Source organism: Ictidomys tridecemlineatus, chromosome 7 (genome assembly GCF_052094955.1).
Source record: "Ictidomys tridecemlineatus isolate mIctTri1 chromosome 7, mIctTri1.hap1, whole genome shotgun sequence".
NCBI lineage: Eukaryota > Metazoa > Chordata > Mammalia > Rodentia > Sciuridae > Ictidomys > Ictidomys tridecemlineatus.
In genome coordinates, this window is record NC_135483.1 from 127,888,190 (window position 1) to 127,906,470 (window position 18,281).

The 18,281-nt window shown below is 37.6% G+C and overlaps 1 protein-coding gene across 5 annotated transcripts in view; it reads right to left on the reverse strand.

Annotated features, from left to right (window-relative positions):
• Acvr1 (activin A receptor type 1) overlaps nucleotides 1–18,281 on the reverse strand; it is a 122,114-nt gene that overhangs the window by 60,540 nt on the left and 43,293 nt on the right. For 2 of the 5 annotated variants that reach the window (XM_078017434.1, XM_078017436.1), the window contains exon 2: nucleotides 7,978–8,138. The exons of 1 other annotated variant lie outside the window; for it this stretch is intronic. The gene's annotated coding sequence lies outside the window, so the exon portion shown is untranslated. Of the gene's footprint in view, nucleotides 1–7,294; nucleotides 7,370–7,855; nucleotides 8,139–18,281 lie in introns of all 5 variants that reach the window. 2 more of the 5 variants (XM_078017437.1, XM_078017435.1) reach the window with 2 other exon arrangements.

Genomic DNA, 18,281 nt, shown 5'->3' on the forward strand with positions numbered 1-18,281 from the left:
CTCCAAGTGACACATTAAACAGCAACCAGCCCAACCTACTCTAAAGAATGGAATTGCTAATTAATCTTTTTAAAAGTCTTTTCTTAGTGGTCTTTCCCCCCACCCACCCAACTAGAATGTGATTAATGGAATTGTCTCACAATTTAGCTTGAAATATGCTTTTGCCAGTCAAGCAGCTAAAGCAGAATCAGATAATTGTGGTATGACTCAACAAACGCACAGCTGTTCATTTAAATATATCCATCAAAAGTATAAATACGATCATGAGAAAGAAAGGGAGCCATGTACCAGGGTCAGTGCACAAGTTGAACGGGTTAGCATCCAAGTAACCACAACAGAAAACAAGGAAGAGATAGGGCAGGAGACGGGAAGAGGTTCTAGATGGATACTGTATGGGGAAAAAAAAAAAAAAGATGTGACCCAGGGGATACTCGCTGACCTAAATACAGCAACAATGCCAAGAGAAAAACTAATTGCACTGTATTAAATGAGGAGAAAGAAATAAATTTTAAAAAATAGACAATGGTCCCCAAGTAGCGAGGTATAAAGCCTACAGGGTAGAAATCAATGAATCTTGTTTATAAAAACAAAGACCCCCCACCCCACACAAAGCAGAGGAAGACAAGAACAGGATTCTCGCCTCTCTCCTAGTACACACATGGCCTTGATACACTATGATTATGAAACCATCATGGAAATATAGGATTGCCTCTAACAGACCCATAGTACAGATGGTACCCAAGTTAATACTTTCAACTATATGCTGATAAGAATGTGATACACATACTTGGAGTGACTAGCGATGTACCCAACTCTCCTCTCTGGATGCACAGAGCAGCAGCAAGCTGCCACTCCCATCAGCCCTGCAATCTGGAGGACAAACCACCACAGGGCTACAGTGGACTGTGGTGCTCAGCTGTGATGTTGGTTGGGTTAGGCACATTACATGCATTTTCAAAGTGCATTATTATCAATTTATAGTGGATTTCGTGGGACATAACCTCATGGTAAGTTGGGGAACATATGCACATAACTTAATAATGGGCCCTCTTTTGTAGATCTTGCACATTAAGGACAGTCGTTCGCATGGGGCAAGGAAATAAAGAAAAAAAAACTGGGCTGGGGATGTGGCTCAAGCAGTAGCGCGCTTGCCTGGCATGCGTTCGGCCCGGGTTCGATCCTCAGCACCACATACCAACAAAGATGTTGTGTCCGCCGAGAACTAAAAAATAAATATTAAAAATTCTCTCTCTCTCTCTCTCTCCTCTCTCACTCTCTCTTTAAAAAAAAAAAAAAAAAAACTAAGAACACTGGGGTGGGGGGCTCTTTCCAGCACTGCAGACCCCATTCCTTTCCCCTTCCTTAGGCATGGGTCATAAGGCCCAGAAAGAATCTGAGAAGCAGAGGCACAAAGATCTTGATCCTTTCCAAATATGTTATTTGAATAATAAATGCTAATAAATGAAAAAGGATCTAATTTATTACGATGATTTCTAACTTTTCTCTCAACCAACAAAGGCTCCTTCCAAAAAAAATAAAACAATTGCCGCAGCAGTGGAGGAATGGAAGCCCATGTGTAGCCTGACTACTCAGCCATCCTGCAATGAGAGCCATTCCTATTCTCTCCACTTATAAGCAACCTCTCTTGTATTATGACAAGTGTCAATAAAATTCAATAATTACCACCTGAGGGGTAACTGGGTAAGGCCCAAGTCCTCTCCTATCTATCTGCTTCATAAAGAGCCATCTACACTGGTTGCCCCCATCACCCTTGTTAGGCCTCAGTCCACAGTGTTCTGCTCAGTCAACTTGCTGCAATAACCCCTCACTAAGGCAAGGGACTCTTCTCAGTCCATCCATTGTCTTGTCAGATTCACAGAAAAACTTCCAAAACACACAGATTACCCACTCCCAAGAAGCAATGATCTGTGATGAGGCCCAGGAACCCCCACCCTCCAGCAATTCAGGTGATGCTGAGAATGACGAAGGGTCTCACTTGTGCATGATGCAGGATGGAGTCATGGATAACTCCTGTCTTCCCTTGAACTCTTCCCTAGCTGAAGACCACGGGCCCTACTCTCCAGTGTCTTTAAGGCTTTGTTATGTCTAAGGTTCTCTGGATGTGGATTCCTCTTCTGCCATACATCCTTAAATCATGGTTTCTCTCAGGGTCCCACACCTCAGTCTCCTCTTCTTCTTAACTCAAGGTGCTATTCATGTTCTTAGATTCAAGTTCCACTGTAGACCACCAGGCTCAGCCATTGAGTTGAAAATGGAATCACCCCCAGATCTTTCCTTCCTTATTACCTTCTTCCCCACGTATTCTTGTCTTTTCACCACTTATAAAATAAACGTTTAAAATTTTTATTATAGATATTTCAAGTTACACAGAAATAGAAAATACGATCAATGCCAGTTTTTCACATCTAGTTTCAAAAAACAAAACAAAACAATAAGCTGACCCCAGTTCCAAAATAATTCAATTTTATATCTTCTATTCTGCCTGTTTTTTTTTCCTGAAGTATTTTAACCATAATCCCAATGTCATATCATGTTTCCTACTAATTCTCTAATAGGTAAGTACTGCTTCTAAACATAAATGCAAACCCAACATCTCATGTAACAAAGTTAAAATTATTCTTCCTCCAAATATCATATACCAGCTAATCAGTATTTACATCTGGTGAATTTCTAACTATAAAACCCTCCCCCAAGGAAAGAAGATTGGGATAGTATAAAAAGATAAAACCATTCAGATCCACTTTCAGGTCTCATAAGTAGTATCTCAGTACTGTGACATCTTTGAGAATACTGTGCATACAATGTGGGTGAAAGTAAATGAGTAACTGGGGTCTTCTTTTATTCTTTTTGGTAGTAGTGGGGAGTTTGAACCCTGGGGCCATGAGCACACACATGCACGTCAAACACTCAACCACTAAGTTACATTCACAGGTCCTTCTAATTTTTTGTTCTGAGACAGGATTATGCTAAGTTGACTAGGCTCATCTTGAAATTGTGATCCTCCTGTTTCACCCTCCAGAGTCACTGGGATTAAAGGCATGCACTACCATGCCTGGTCATTCCCTATTATTTTTGAGAACCAGAATTCCCTATGTGGAATAAAGGAGATATAGATGCAACACAGAAAAGATTAAGTAAAAACCTTTTAATCTGAATTTGAAGTATCAGCATTAAGTAATTTCTATACATACTTCATTATTGAACTTCAAAATATTGACCCATCTAGTAGCAGTGAGCACCCCTGGTACCTACACTTTGATGTTAAAATGCCACTTTCCACTTAAATTAGGATAACAAGTTGAATTGAATCATGAGGATATAATCATCAAAAACCACCCAATAATAAACAAAATCAAATGTCTGAGTCCTTCGACAAACTGGGGGAAACAGAGAACTGGAGAGAGAAACCTGATAAGAAATTTTAAAAAAAAAAGTGTGCAAAAATAAATTATAATGCTAAATGTGAACACCTGGGTGATAAAACTATAAAGAAAGGCAAGAAAGCAATTACTGTAGAGAATATACTACTTCATGAACTGTATAGAGGTCACACAAAAATTTCACTTTATAATAATTAATAAGTTGCTGCTTGAGTAAATTTGTTTTATTTTTCAATTAAAAGTCAAAGACAAAAGCTAAATATGTGCTGTAACACACAGAGACTGAGAAAGCAATAAGTACTGTGTGTCATATACAGCATGTACAAAACTTTGCCCCGATTTGTATGTTCCAGTTTATGCAATAAACTTCTGAAATATTAACCCTTCCTTATCTTTAAACTAAGGAAAATTATTTTTCAAATTCCAAGTTGGTTTTTAATAGAAGAGAGAAATAAATGTTGGTTTCCTAGTCAGAATCAAAAACCATGTATTTAACATAACATCATATAAGTTGTTCCTTCCTTCTCATCTATTTCAATTATATAAGTCTCATTGATCAGAGGAGACAAAAAAGAGTCTCAATAAGTGTTTCCCCAAATAATTACACAACACTAACACCAAACAAGAAAAACTAACATCTTAAAGGTTTGAACCCTCTCCAACAAAGTTTATCTATACAAAATCCCAATAATAACAGGTTTTATTCTTAGAAGAAGGGAGTGGACTACAATAGAAACTTTTCTCAAAGAAAAGTTGGAACTATTGGTTAAAACTGTAAGACTGGGTAACACCAGTACTGAGAGCCATGGGACAGCAGGGTTGGAGACCCAAGGGCAAGACAGGGAAACTGATAGTGACAGCAGCAGAAGGGTATTGGAATGCTAACCAATATGGCAGAGATTGCTAATTTTCTATTAAAATTCTTTCTTCCCTTCTTTCTGGATATCCGGTGACCACCAGAGACAGCAATTCCCTGCCTCTTTCGCAGCTAGATTGCACTGATTGTAAGTTCTCACTAACATAAGCTGCAATGATGCCTGTAACTTCTCATCACTTATCCCAGATAAGAGCATGAAGATAACCAGCGTGAGCGATTACTAAACCAACAGGACAGAAGAAACCTGAATCTCAGGATGACCAATAGATATGGACTGTCCTGCTAATCTGTTTTGCTCAGACTAGAATTATTAAATGAGGAAAAAATATAGACTTCTGTGTTCTTTGAACCACAACATATTTCAGTCCCTAGGTTACAGCAACTTAGCTTTATTGTAATTAAAAGGGCACCTCGGAAAATATTAGGTTGGATCACACCTAACATTCCAGATAGATCAAAGACTTAAATCTGACAAAAGAACCACATCACATGACCAGGAACCAGGAGATAGGTTCTTAAGTCTATAACTGGACAAGGTCTTTGAACTGTGACACAAAAGTCTGAAACCACAAAAAGACTGGTTATATATTTACTTCTACAAATCTATTTGTTCATCTTTTATTGAATATCTCCTCCAACAGGATGGAAGTTTCAAGGAGCAAGAGCTAGGGTCTATTTTCTTACTATATAGTCAGGTGCCTAGAACGAGTTCCTAACACACACACACACACACACACACACACACACACACACACACACAAAAGGAAGGCATTTAATAAATACTTGTTGACTGAATAAATTGGCAAATTTAACTATTTAAGATGTTTAATAGTCAGCACATCAAAATTATTTGCCTTTATACAAATGACCACCTGGGGAAAAATATAAATAGTTTAAATCATAAGGAGGAAAAAAGGAAGCTACAAGCTGATAATAAAAAGTAATATTTTCATAAGAAGTCAATATTCTGATAATAAAAATCAAAAACTATTATAGTTTGGATATGTGGTACCCCAAAAAAACTCAGGTGTGAGACAATACAAGAAAGTTTAGAAGTGAAATGATAGGATTATGAAGGCTTGAATTGATCTATGCATTAATCCACTTGAATGGATTAACTAGTTGGTAGGTAGGCAGGTAGGGCCTTGTGGCTGGAGTAGGTAGGTCACTGGGGGTATGACTTTGAGGTATATATTTTGTACCTGGTAAATGGAGCTCTTTTTGTTCCAGAGTGTCATGTTCTGAGCTGCCTTCCTCTACCATGCCCTTCTGCCATGATGTTCTGCCTCACCTTAGTCACAGAGCAATGGAGTCAGCCATCTATTATCTGAAACCATGAACCCTAAATAAAGTTTTCCTCCTGTAAAAGTGTTCCTGACAGGTCTTAAGGTCATGGTGGCAAAAAAAAAAAAAAAAAAAACCTCACTAAAACAATAACCCAATGGGAAAACAGACAAAGACATAAGAATAAAAGGTACAAATCTAGAAATATAATGTCTTTTAAACTTACAAAAAGATACTCAACATCAATCAAAATAAGAAAAATGGAAATAAAAGGTACACTAAACTGACCTTTTAAACCCAGTAATTTGGAAAAAAAAAAAAAAAACCTATCAGTTTAGTAATCGTACTGTGATTGGCAAATATATGAAGTGACATTCTCATCCATTTCTGGTGAAATCTTAAACTTTCAAGCTGTATGAACAAGCAAAATGGCAATAAATTTCTACCAAAATTAAAATGTATGTACCCTTTGACCCTGCAATTCTACTAGAAATGGATCCTACAGAGTCCATTTGACTAGTGTTTGAAATGATGTATATAAGAAGTTATTTTCTATAGCCCTGTTCATGATAATAAATACTGGAAATGATCTATAGGTCAATCAATATGGAACTGGTTAAATAAATTATAGCATGTCTTTACAGGAGAACATCTGGCATTCACTGAAAATGAATGTGGCTTTAATAGGGAAGAATTTCCAAAAAAAATATTATTCCAATGCAAAAAAAGATGCAAAACTTTATATATTCTTAATCTGTGTAAAAAGAATGAGTAACTTATAGTAGGATATATATTTATATATTATACATGGTCTGAAATCTCTGAAAGAAAATTGTAACAACAGTTTCCCAGGGTAACTGGGTATTTGGGGAAAAGAGAGACTTATTTTTTACTGCACACTCTTGTGTCTTTTAAATTTTGTCTACACTGATTACATTACTTTTCTAAAAATAAACACTTTACACAATAACAAAAATACAAATATTCATTGCCACTATTAGATATCTGAAAGCTTCTCTAGTGATTCTCACTGTTAGTCACATTAGGAAACAACTGAGCTAAATAAATTTAACCTTGTTTCATAATTAAGAATCACAGGGTTAGCAATTAACTACAGCCTCATCTTCTCTTCCTTCCCCTCAAATAAACAAATATACAAAATACAGTCAGTCTCTTAATGCCATCCCCGTTACTCATGACTTCCTCTTAAAACTAATCCAACCTCACACCAGCTTACATGGGCAGGAAAGTACTTCAAAATGCTCAAAGGATGGTAGCCAGAACTAACAACTATGCTTCTATATCAACACAGCCTCTAGAAAATGAAAATTTGACACAACTGATATATCAGCAACAGCCTAAAGCAGCGCATCATCTGCCGTAGAAAACATAAACTCATGTGGTTAATGACTCCAAGTCCAGTGTCAACACTGGTTTGTTCCCTAATGTGAAAGGCCTCCCCTCCCCCACCTCCTTTAAGTTATAGGCTAGAACATTAGTTATTATTATTATTACAGCCAGGTAAGGAATACTAAATAGGCATTACTTACACTGAAATTGAATTCTGCTTAGAAGGAAAAAAGTCCACAGTATATCAAATGGAAAAGTAAGGTATAAAACAAAATGTGTAATCATATTTCATCAATTTTTAAACATAACTAATAAATCAATTTTACTTATATGTTAAAAAATGTCTACATAAAAAGGTTCACCTAGGCACAGTTGCACACACCTGTAATCCCAGTGTACCAGGACACAGGAGGATGTCAAGTTCAAGGTCAGCCTGGGCAAATTAGTAAGACCCTGTCTAAAAAAAAAAAATAAATAAATAAATAAATAAATAAATAAATAAATAAATGAATGAATGAATGAATGAATGAATGAATGAATGAATGAATGAATGAATAAATAAATAAATAAATAAATAAATAAATAAATAAATAAATAAATAAATAAATAAATAAATAAATAAGGGCTGGGGATGAAGCTTAGTATAGAGTGCTCCTAAGTTCAAACCCCATTACCACAGAGAGAGAAATAAGGGTGAGAAGAAAAAAGTAAATATTGTGGCCCTATATGGTGAAAAGAATGGCAGAAACATTTTTATATGTAGGAGAAATGTTGGGGTTATTTGAACAACTTAGCCAAAGTTAAAGACCAACGGTGCAGATCCATCACCCCAAAAGCTTACCATCCAGACAATGTAAGAACAAAAACTAGCAGGCTGACTCTAATTTTCTAACATTGGATTCATATAAAGCAACAAAATAATCATCTATGGCAAAGAAATTACCCTGTAAATCTGATCTCTGCCAAAGAGCATTAAAAGAGGTGATCTGTTGAAATGATTGTACAGCCGGCTCTGGCTCTGGCTGCGCTGCTTGGAGAGGTCCGAGGAAAAGCTGACTCAGCTACCTTAGAGCTGGCTCCTGGTCACATCTGCCCACAGTCCTTCAAGCAGAGCCCCCTCCTTTAGAGCTTCACTGGCCGTGTTCCCTGGGAGGTGCTCCTGGAGTCCTCTGGAGTTAGGAGCTCTCTAGCAGTCTCCCTATGGCAATGCTCAGGAACGCTCAGGGCTGCAGAGGGAAAGAAAGAAAATTTTGTAGCTGAGCAGAAGAAAATTCTGTAGTTGTGAATGTGCTGGCTAAAGAAAAGTACACAACTTGACAAGTTTTTCAACTGGAATCACAAAACAAAAGCTGACTTACAAATGAAATATGAATGGAAAAGTCTGAGAACATGGATATGCAGTGTGTTGATGTCAAGCATTTTTAGAAATGACACAAACCCAGTTAAGAAGTTAGTAAATTTCAAAATCGAGTTCCTTCGAAGTCCCTATGTCACATGCTCAAGACCATTACAGAAAAGGAAAAAAAAAAAAATCAAACAAAAACAATGACAATGTATACTAATTATTATGTGCACTTGTCTGAGTAGTACAGTAGTACAAAAGAAAGAATGAAAAGAAGTTGTCTTCACTTTCCAGACCCCTAGTCCTCCCTGGAGACACTGGTAAACCAAAGTCACCAATTTCTTGGGAAACTTGGAAATATCTGGTTTTGTTCCATTTCAAGCAACATTCTCAGTAGTCGCTATCTAGTTCAAAGACTTGTAAAACAATGGTGTGGAAGGAGCTCAGAGTGGAAGGGAAGAGGTCCTCCAGATAACTAACCAAAAACAAAAAGCCACCCAGGCTCCCTCTTCCTTTAGAAAGACTTGAAAAACATCACCATTTGCCAAAGGAAGAGGAAATTTTTATTAAACCCAAACTTTCCTATTTAAATCCTTAAAAAACACAAAGTGCTGAATACCCTAACTCGTTTTGGAAAACATTACCTTTTTCTTTTTTTTTTTTTTTAACCTCAACAAACATTTTTGCCAAGAAACTTTTTCATGGAAATAAATCTAAGCAGAAGGCAAACCCAAAATACAGCATCTCTAAGTAATTATGTGGAAAAGAAAATATTCCCAGTCACTCTGGAATTCAAGGGAAAAGTTTTGTAGATAGTATCAAAACATCCCTTGCTTCCGCTTAAACTGAGACTCTCCATCTATTGGGGAAAAAAAAAAAAATCTAGACACATAAAAGACACAATAAAAATAATACACAATAAAAAGGCCTCTTCGCAGAGAGATCAACCAGAAATGTGCCATTTTCATCCATTATTTAGCAAAGGTAAAGAGTAAAACTCCATTCCTAAAGTGGATGTCCTTACAAACTCTTCTGCTGAACAGCACCCACAAACCCTTGAGTTTCCAAACAAACTGTTGAAATACTGGTATTTTTCAAGATCATGGGGCCAGGGAAACTTGGTAGATTTCCCACCAAGGGTGGTTTCCTCTTGGCCAACAACTAGCTTTGTTTTAGGAGTAGGCCATTGTCACTAGCTCTCCTGCCTAGGGTCAACTGTGTGTAAAGTCACACGCACACACTTTATCACTGGGAGATTTAGAGAAGCAAAAAAATTTTTTAAACACTAGTGTATATTTTTCTGATTTTTTCAGATTCTCTGCTTAAAAAAAAAAAAAGAGAGAGAATGACCACACCCCCCACCCCACCGACTGCTAGGGATTACGCCCAAGGCCTTGAGCATGCTAGGCCAATGTGCACCACTGAGCTGCACCCCCCTTTTTAATTTTACCCCAGCCTCATCTTCACTGCACAGAATTCCTTCCCATCCTTCAAGACAGTGTTCCAGTTCTCCTGCCTCTGTTTAGCCTTCTTCAAACATATTTTCCAGATCTTTCTCATTCTGATTTTCTGGTATTCATATTCTATGTGACTCAACCTGACACTCAGTTCTCTGCCATGAACTAGGTTTACCTCAAAATCAATTTGAAGCTAGGTGAAGATTATGTATTATTCTTCTGTTCATTCCTCCTTCATAGTACCTAACAGAGAGTTGGTTGTTTTTGTACAAGAGTTATTGTACAAAAATCAAATCTGAAAACTAAATATAATTTAGTTTTGTTTTAATTTTTTATTCTTTTTGCTTTCACATGACAGTAGAATGTATTTTGACATATCATACATACATGGAGTACAATTTCCCAATTTGTGGTTCTACATGATTTAGTGTTACACTGGTTGTGTATTCATGTGTGAACACAGGAAAGTTACATCTGCTTCATTCTACTCTCTTTCCCATTCCCAACCTCCTCCCTTGCCCCCACTCCCCCCACCCCACACACACACACATATTGTGAGCCGGCATCTGCATATCAGAAAGAACATTTTGTCTTTGGTTTTTCTAGAACTGGCTTATATCACTTAACAAGATAGTCTCCAATACCATCCAGTTACTGGAAAATGCCATAATTTCATTCTTCTTTGTGGCTGAGTAATATTTCATTGTGCATATGTACCACATTTTCTTTATCCATTCATCTGTTGAAGAACAACTAAGTTAGTTCCATAGCTTAGCTATTGTGAATTGAGCTGCTATGATGGGATTGCATCATTGCAATATGCTGATTTTAAGTCTTTGGGATAAAAACCTAGAAGTGGGATAACTGGGTCAAATGGTAGTTACATTCCAAGTTTTCTGAGGAGCCTCCATATTGATTTAAAGAGTGGTTGCACCAATTTGTAGTCTCACCAGCAATATATGAATATACATTTTCCTCCACATCCTAACTAGCATTGATTGTTACTTGTATTCTTGATAATTGCCATTCCAACTAGAATGAGATGAAATCTCAGTGTAATTTTAATTTGCATTTCTCTAATTGCTAGAGATATTAAATATTCTTTCATATATTTGTTGACCATTCATATTTTTTATTCTGTGATGTGTCTGTTCAATTCCTTTGCCCACTTATTGATTGAGTTATTTGGTTTTTTTCCTGTTAAGTTTTTTTATATATCCTAGATATATAATATCCTGGAAATTAATGCTCTATGTGAGTGAGGTACATATAGTAAAAATCTTCTGCTATTCTATAGTTTCTCTATTCACATTCTTGGTTGCTTTCTTTGCTGTGAAAAAGCTTTTCATTTTGATACCATCCCATTTGTTGATTTTTTATTTTACTTCTTATGCTTTAAGAGTCTTATTTAAGAATTTGGTTCCTAAGTCAACAAAATGGAGATTTGGGCCAATTTTTTCTTCTAGTAGGTGTTGGGTCTCTGGTCTAATGCCTACGTCTCTGATCCACTTTGAGTTGAGTTTTGTGCAGGGTGAGACATAAAAAGTATAATCTCACTTTGTTACATATTGATTTCCAGTTTTCCCAGCATCATTTGTTGAAAAGTGTGTCTTTTCTCCAATGTATGTTAATGGTGCCTTTGTCTAGTATATAAACAGAGAAAAAAACATGTGATACTTGTCTTTCAGAGTCTGGCCTATTTCACTCAATATCATGCTCTGCAGTTCCATCCATTTTCTTTCAAATGACATATTTTTGTTCTTTAGGGTTTGTGGGTTTGTCTCTGTGTCTTCTACTCTGTACCACTAGTCTTGTCTATATGGTGCCAATATCATGTCTTTTTTGTTACTACAGCTCTGCAGTATAATTTAAGGTCTGCTATTATGATGCCTCCTCCTTCATTTTTCTCACTGAGGATTGCTTTGGCTATTCTGGGCCTCTTATTTTCCAAATTAATTTCATGACTGCTTTTTCTATTTCTGTGAAGAACATCATTGGAACCTTAAGAGGAACTGCATTAAATCTGTATAGCACTTTTGATAGTATGGGCATTTTGACAATATTAATTCTGCCTGTCCAAGAACAAGGGAGATCTTTCCATCTTCTTAAGGTATTCTTCAATTTCTTTCTTTAGAGTTTTATATTTTTCAGTATAGAGGTCTTTCACCTCTTTTAACATTTGTTTTAAAATTTATTAATACCTCAACTAACCCATGGATAAATGTCAAAACTGATGATGTATTACATGAAAGAAGGTAAAATAAGAGCTGAAATACTGAATGAATTCTGAATACTTATACTCTCCAAATAGTCTACTTAGGACCCATGTCCCTACAAATACCTTTGAAGTCAATCAGCAAGTTTGGCAGACCTCATAGGTAGTAGAAAGCAATTATGTTCAAAATCCCAAGAGCAGTTTAAAAAATGAAAACAAAATAATTTTCAAAACTCATGCACTAATTAAAATCAGTACTATAAGATACATATCTATATAATAAACTTCAGCAGCCTGGCACTAGACTTTCATTGACCTAAGCTTTTTCCAAAAATTTAGCCAACATATTTGTTTGGTTATGGAGTTTTAATTATTGGCAGCTGGTGAAGCTGTATAAAAATTTGACCCATAAAGGTCAAAAGCACATTCCTCTGAGGGTGTAGAGGGAGACTATGAGGAAAGGGAAAAGAGAAGTCAGTCCAATTTTCTAGCTCCAATTTTGTACATTTAACATCGTAGTACATTTTCCATTAGTTCAGTTCAAAAGAAAATTGCACAGATTCCTAAAAGCTGTAATATGATGGGACCTGAGGAACAGGCAAGCATACAAAGTACTTACACCCAATCAAGTTCTCGGCAGTCAACACAGCAGATGAGCAACAGAAACAAATCAACAACAAGAACCAAAAAAAAAAAGGACAAATTTTCTCAACTTTGTAGTAATAACCACATCCTTGGCTTCTAGAAATTGTGGCTTCCATATATTGCAAATCCCTGTCCTTGCTGGAACCATCCCACACCTTTCCACTCTGTCCCCACAGTCCCATCGTCCAAACCAACCGTGGTGCAGAATTACCATGGTTGGAATTACCACTACCCAAAATCACTCTAAGAAGTGGGATATGGGATGTGGGGTAAAGAAAATGTGGTGAATATACAAAATGGAGTTTTATTTCATCATAAAAAACAAAAATATGTCATTTGAAATAAAATGGATGGAACTGAAGAGCATGATATTAAGTGAAATAGGCCAGACTCTGAAAGACAAGTATCACACGTTTTTCTCTCATATGTGGATGCAATGAGGGAAAAGTGAGGTCTTATGAAAACGGAAAAAAAAACAGTAGGGTAGAAGAAGTGATTAAAGGGAGGAAGGGTGGAGGGAGTATTGGGGAGTGAAATTGATCAAATTATGTTATATGAATGTACAAATATGCCACAATGAAACCACTATGCTGTATAATATATAGCAATAAAAACTTTTTTAAAAAAAGGAATCCTCCTAAACCATAGTAAAATACTAAAAGCAAGGAGAAAAATATAAACAAGCCAGAAATAGTGGTACAGTCCTGTAATCCCAGCTACTTGGGAAGCTGAGACTAGATGATCTCAAGTTCAAGACCAGTGTTAGCAATTTAGCAAGACACTGTTCAGTGGAAGAGAGCTTACCTAACACGTGCAAGACCCTGGGTTCAATCTCCAACACTTTAAAAAAAAAAAAGAAAGAAAGAAAGAAAGAAAGAAAGAAAGAAAGAAAGAAAGAAAGAAAGAAAGAAAGAAAGAAAGAAAGAAAGAAAGAAAGAAAGAAAGACTGGGCATGGTAGTGCACCCTGTGATGCCAGGGATTAAGAAGGCCGAGGCAGGAGAATCACAAGCTCAAGGCCAGCCTTGGCAACTTAGTGAGACCCTGCCTCAAAATTAAAAATTGAAATGAATAGAGGTGTAGCTCAGTGGCAATGCACTCTAGAACCCAAAAGGAATAAAATTATGCAAAACTTTTTTATAAAGTGGGATTATGGTACAAGAACATGGACTCAGGAAGCAAACTAAACTTTCAAACGTACTAAATGTGATCTTCACAAATCATTTAACCTCTATGAGTTTCAGTTTCCTTTTTCATGAAACAAGATAAATACCTTCATCTTTGAAAGTTACTTATAATCATTTAGTGAGCCCCTTCATTCCAGCTAACCACATAACTAGCAATGTCTGACTTAATCTAACAATGAAACTGAAAGGAAGTACTATTCCCATTTTATATATAAGAAAACAATGTTCAGACAGGTTTAATTAAGAGTCACAGTTTTTTTAGTTAGTGGCAAAACCCGAAATCAGCCCATTTTTTTTGACTCCAAAACTCTGTGCTCCTAATTACCACCAAATTAAACTGCCTCTTGACTGTAACTACTGAACTGACACTCATAGTAAATATTCTGAATTCCCTTCCTTGCCTTCCATCCTTTAGGATAATTGAAGGGGTAAAGTATCATGATAAAAAGAAAAAAAAAGCATAAAACATACCAACCCCAATAATAACTCAAATTATATGAAGATACTATAAATGTTCTCTTGTTCTGACTCCAAAGTAATATTGGTACAACCAAGCACGTAAATGTTGAGGATCCTTCAATACTAATCCTGACTGCAGACATCTGTCTATGTGGGGAGACAGGCCGGATCTATTAGTCATTCTAAAGAAAGGTGATGGGATCACCAGCCAGTTTCCAAGATTCCTGACTCCTAATGGAAACAAAATATGCCAGATGCCATAATCACTGATAAATCTGGGGACATCACAGGTTGGGATTGGGGACACATGAAGCTGAGAAAGACCAGTACTGATTGAGGTAAAGTACAGATGAGGTATAGCAGCTCCCTGACTCCAGGAGTTTCCAAATTCTCAACAATTATTAATCTTTGGATTTGGGGGGTAAGAAATGGGAATTCCCCAAAATATATTATTGCTGAAATACTTCCAAAACAAGCCAAGTGCAGGGGCACATGCCTGTAGCCCAGTTACTCAGGAAGCTGAGTCAGGAGGGTCACTCGAGCCCAGGAATTTGAGGCTAGCCTGGGCAACATAGTGAGACCCTGTCTCAAAAGAAGAGAAAAAAAAAAAAAAAAACTTCCAAACATTCTTTACTGATCATTCATTATGAATATCTAAAAACTTTGCTAAATAAGAAACAGCAAGCTTAGTGTATTTACAAAGAACGGTGGCCTATAGTAAATATTAAAACCTGAAAAATGTCCCCAAACATTACTGGATAGTATTCCAATAGCAGGCAAAATCCAGCCCACAGTCTGTTTTTATAAATAAAAGTTTTATTGGAACAGGCACACTTGTTCATTTTACGTATAGTCTATGTCTGCTTTCACACTGAAATGGCAGAGTTGATAGCTGTGACAGAGTCCGTATGGCTTGCAAAGCCTAAAATATTTACTATCTAGCCCTTTAGAGAGAAAGTGTGTTGACCTCTGCAGTAACCTACATTCAAATCTACAAGAAAAGTTCACAGTAGTACACAGAATCCCAAGTTGAAACTGCCAACTTAGACTTATTTTGCTTCTGAAACTTATTTCTTGGAATACCACCCATAGGATTTGTATACAGTAAGCTTTGCATATAAACTTATTTTATTTGCAAGGATGACTCACTACCAGCAGTAACAGACTGGGCCACAAACACACATTTATCCCAGCAATAGCTACAAGCAGTCATGACCAGTTCTCTCCCACATGTTCCTATCCTGCTCTGACTCCAAGACATGTCCTTCTTAACCTTCAGCTCCACGGGGTCACTTTTTTCTGTTTCTCGCTTTCAACTTGCTATCAGTTGACTCTTTCTAACCTACTACTGTCTCTATGTTGACTGTTTTAACCCTCATAGGAGAATTATAACCCTTTTTTCCCATTTACCTGATAACTGATTGTTCTGAAGGGTTCAAAAAACATAGAGAGTACATTTTGTAAGAAATCCTGGGAAAGAATTCGACCACAGGAATACTAAGCTCTAATCAGGTGCATATCTAGATACTGAGTACGAATCCAACTCACTGGACTTTTAAAAAAATAAGGAAAAAGTATTGGGGAGGACAGGCAGGATATGAGAAAGAATGATATCGCCCGGATGTTTTCAGGAAAAGATTAAGGTCTCACAAGCCTAGGGAGAAGACAGGCCAAAGAAAAGATTTAGTGAAGGGGGGCTTTCCTGACAGTTTGGCCCCAGTGATAGGATTTAAGACCCAAATATCAGAGCACCTTACTCCACTAGAATTTAATGTATAATTTGGCTGAGATGAGAGGGACCCACTGTGGATTACTTAATTACTAAGTATAATTAAGTAACAGACTCTACTTCTGAAGATAACCTGCTTATACTTTGTAACCTCAAAACCCTCCACTGAAGTGGTTTGGCGGTCCATCAAAATCCCTTTCATTTGGCCAGCCAAAGTCTCATTTATTTGTGCCAGAAATACAAAGTAAGAGGATCAAGGATGAAACTTGAGGGAACAAAGGCAGTGAGCCATAGTAGACAAAGGGAGTTCCAGGCTGCACCAGAGCCCTGGGCTGAATCCCAGCCCGGCCAGCCACCAGTCTCGAGAGCTTGAGCCAACAGTCCACGCAGCAGCCTCCCGCAGGCAAGCGGGCACCATGGCGTCCCTGCAGAGCTGCCACAGGTGACGAGCATGGCACATGGTCGTGCTAATGAATGGTAGCTATTATTATAAACTCAAAATTTAAGGAGTAAAAAGAGGAGACAGTGGAGATGACTAAGGCTGAATTATTAGGTTGAATCATATGAAATGACTGAGATTTGACCATTCTGACTCACACAAATTGCAATTTTAAATAAGTATCATCAAGGGTTCTACAGGGAAGCCTGGAAAACGGAAATACGAACGACTAACAGTGCCCAAACTCACTTCTCCACCAGTGGCAGCTTAGAAGGATTTATAAGACACCAAATAAGAAGGCTACAGGCTAAAACAGAATTTCCCCAGAGCTACCACCTCACCAGATATGCAGGTGACTTCAGAGAAGAGGCAGATCCTCCAAAGACAGAAAGACAAAGCAAGCACTTCCCACCCACAGGGAACCCACAATTCACTCCTTTCTCTCTTCCTCCCTAACCCCTGCTCTCTCCTTTCTTTCCCTAAGAAAAACCAAACAGTGTCACTTGTAAATTAGTTTGGAAAGGAACAGGACATAGCACCTCTGGCTAACTGATGTCACTAACCACATAGCAAACCTTTCTACATGTCTTTTAGAGTAGTGGGAAGTTCAGCAAAGAAATCCAGTATTTCCATCATACCCCCACCACACACATTTTCTTATACTTTCTTCCTACCTGGGTGGTGTGTGTTGTGTTTTTTAAATCCTGTCAGTGCTCTCCCAGTTAAGGGGTCTGTGGTTGATCCGTGGAGTCAGGTCAAAGCCTGGGTGAGAATTTAATGTCTACTTTGGCGGAGATGAAAAACTCATGACATTCCCCTGAGCCTCAACACAATTCGTGCTATTCCAGCTACCTCTTTATCTCAAAAAAGGCACTGAGTGAGGAATCAGCACCTTCAGTGGAGAAGGATTAAGAACTGGCAGAGGTAAGAAAGGAGCAACCTGTCATTTCTTCCATTCTCCCCAAACACCCCTCAACAGAACCAGACTTGACTGGCAATTAGACGGCTCTTCTCGGTATGTTCAGTTCAGCACCTGTGTGTGTGCTTCCCCATCCAGCACCACTGCAGCACCCATACCTCCACAGCACCCATGTTTTAACTGTCACCTCACCGGAATGTGGTAATCCTCGATGATTACCCTCACACACAATGCCATCCAGGCTTTCATCAGCTCCTGATCTCAAAGCACTTTTTACAAGAGTTTGCAGGGATGCCACCCACGGGGCTAGGACCAGATTTTCTGGTTTTTAATGGGGTGTCTGGCGTTTTTGCTTCTCCTAAGCTTTACTCTGGGGTGCCTGTGTCTATTTACCTCACTGGGCAGATATTTAGCAAAGCTTCTATAAGGACCCTCTAGAAAGTAGAAACTGTGTGTCCCGCCTCCTGCTATATCTCCAAGGCTGGGCTAACATCATGCCAGATTGGTTTAAATATATATGGAATGAATGACATTTAAAATTACAGAAAAACCAAAAGCATTAACAATTGCAAATGCATAGTGGTTAAAAAAAAAATTCCTCTATCACTACATGGCTAAATTTCTACCCAAGACTTCAATGCAAAGCAAGGAAGGACAAAATATCCTTATTCCCACTTGCAATTATTTATGTCAGTTATCAACCTAAATAAAATTTTTACCAAATCACTCTCCCTAATTAAGTTTCAACAAGAATAAACTGAATACAAGTTAATCAACACTTTTTCTAATCGGTTGGTCGAAATTATCATCTATCTGCCCACAGGCAGAGAGGAATTCCCAAGGCTACTCCGCCAACTGCTTACCCGTCACCAAGAGAACAAGGTAACACACACACAAAAAAAAAAAATTCCAATAAAGTTAAACACAAAATGAAAGGTGAACAATGTTTCACATGGCCTTGTTTTCTTGTTATCGTGTG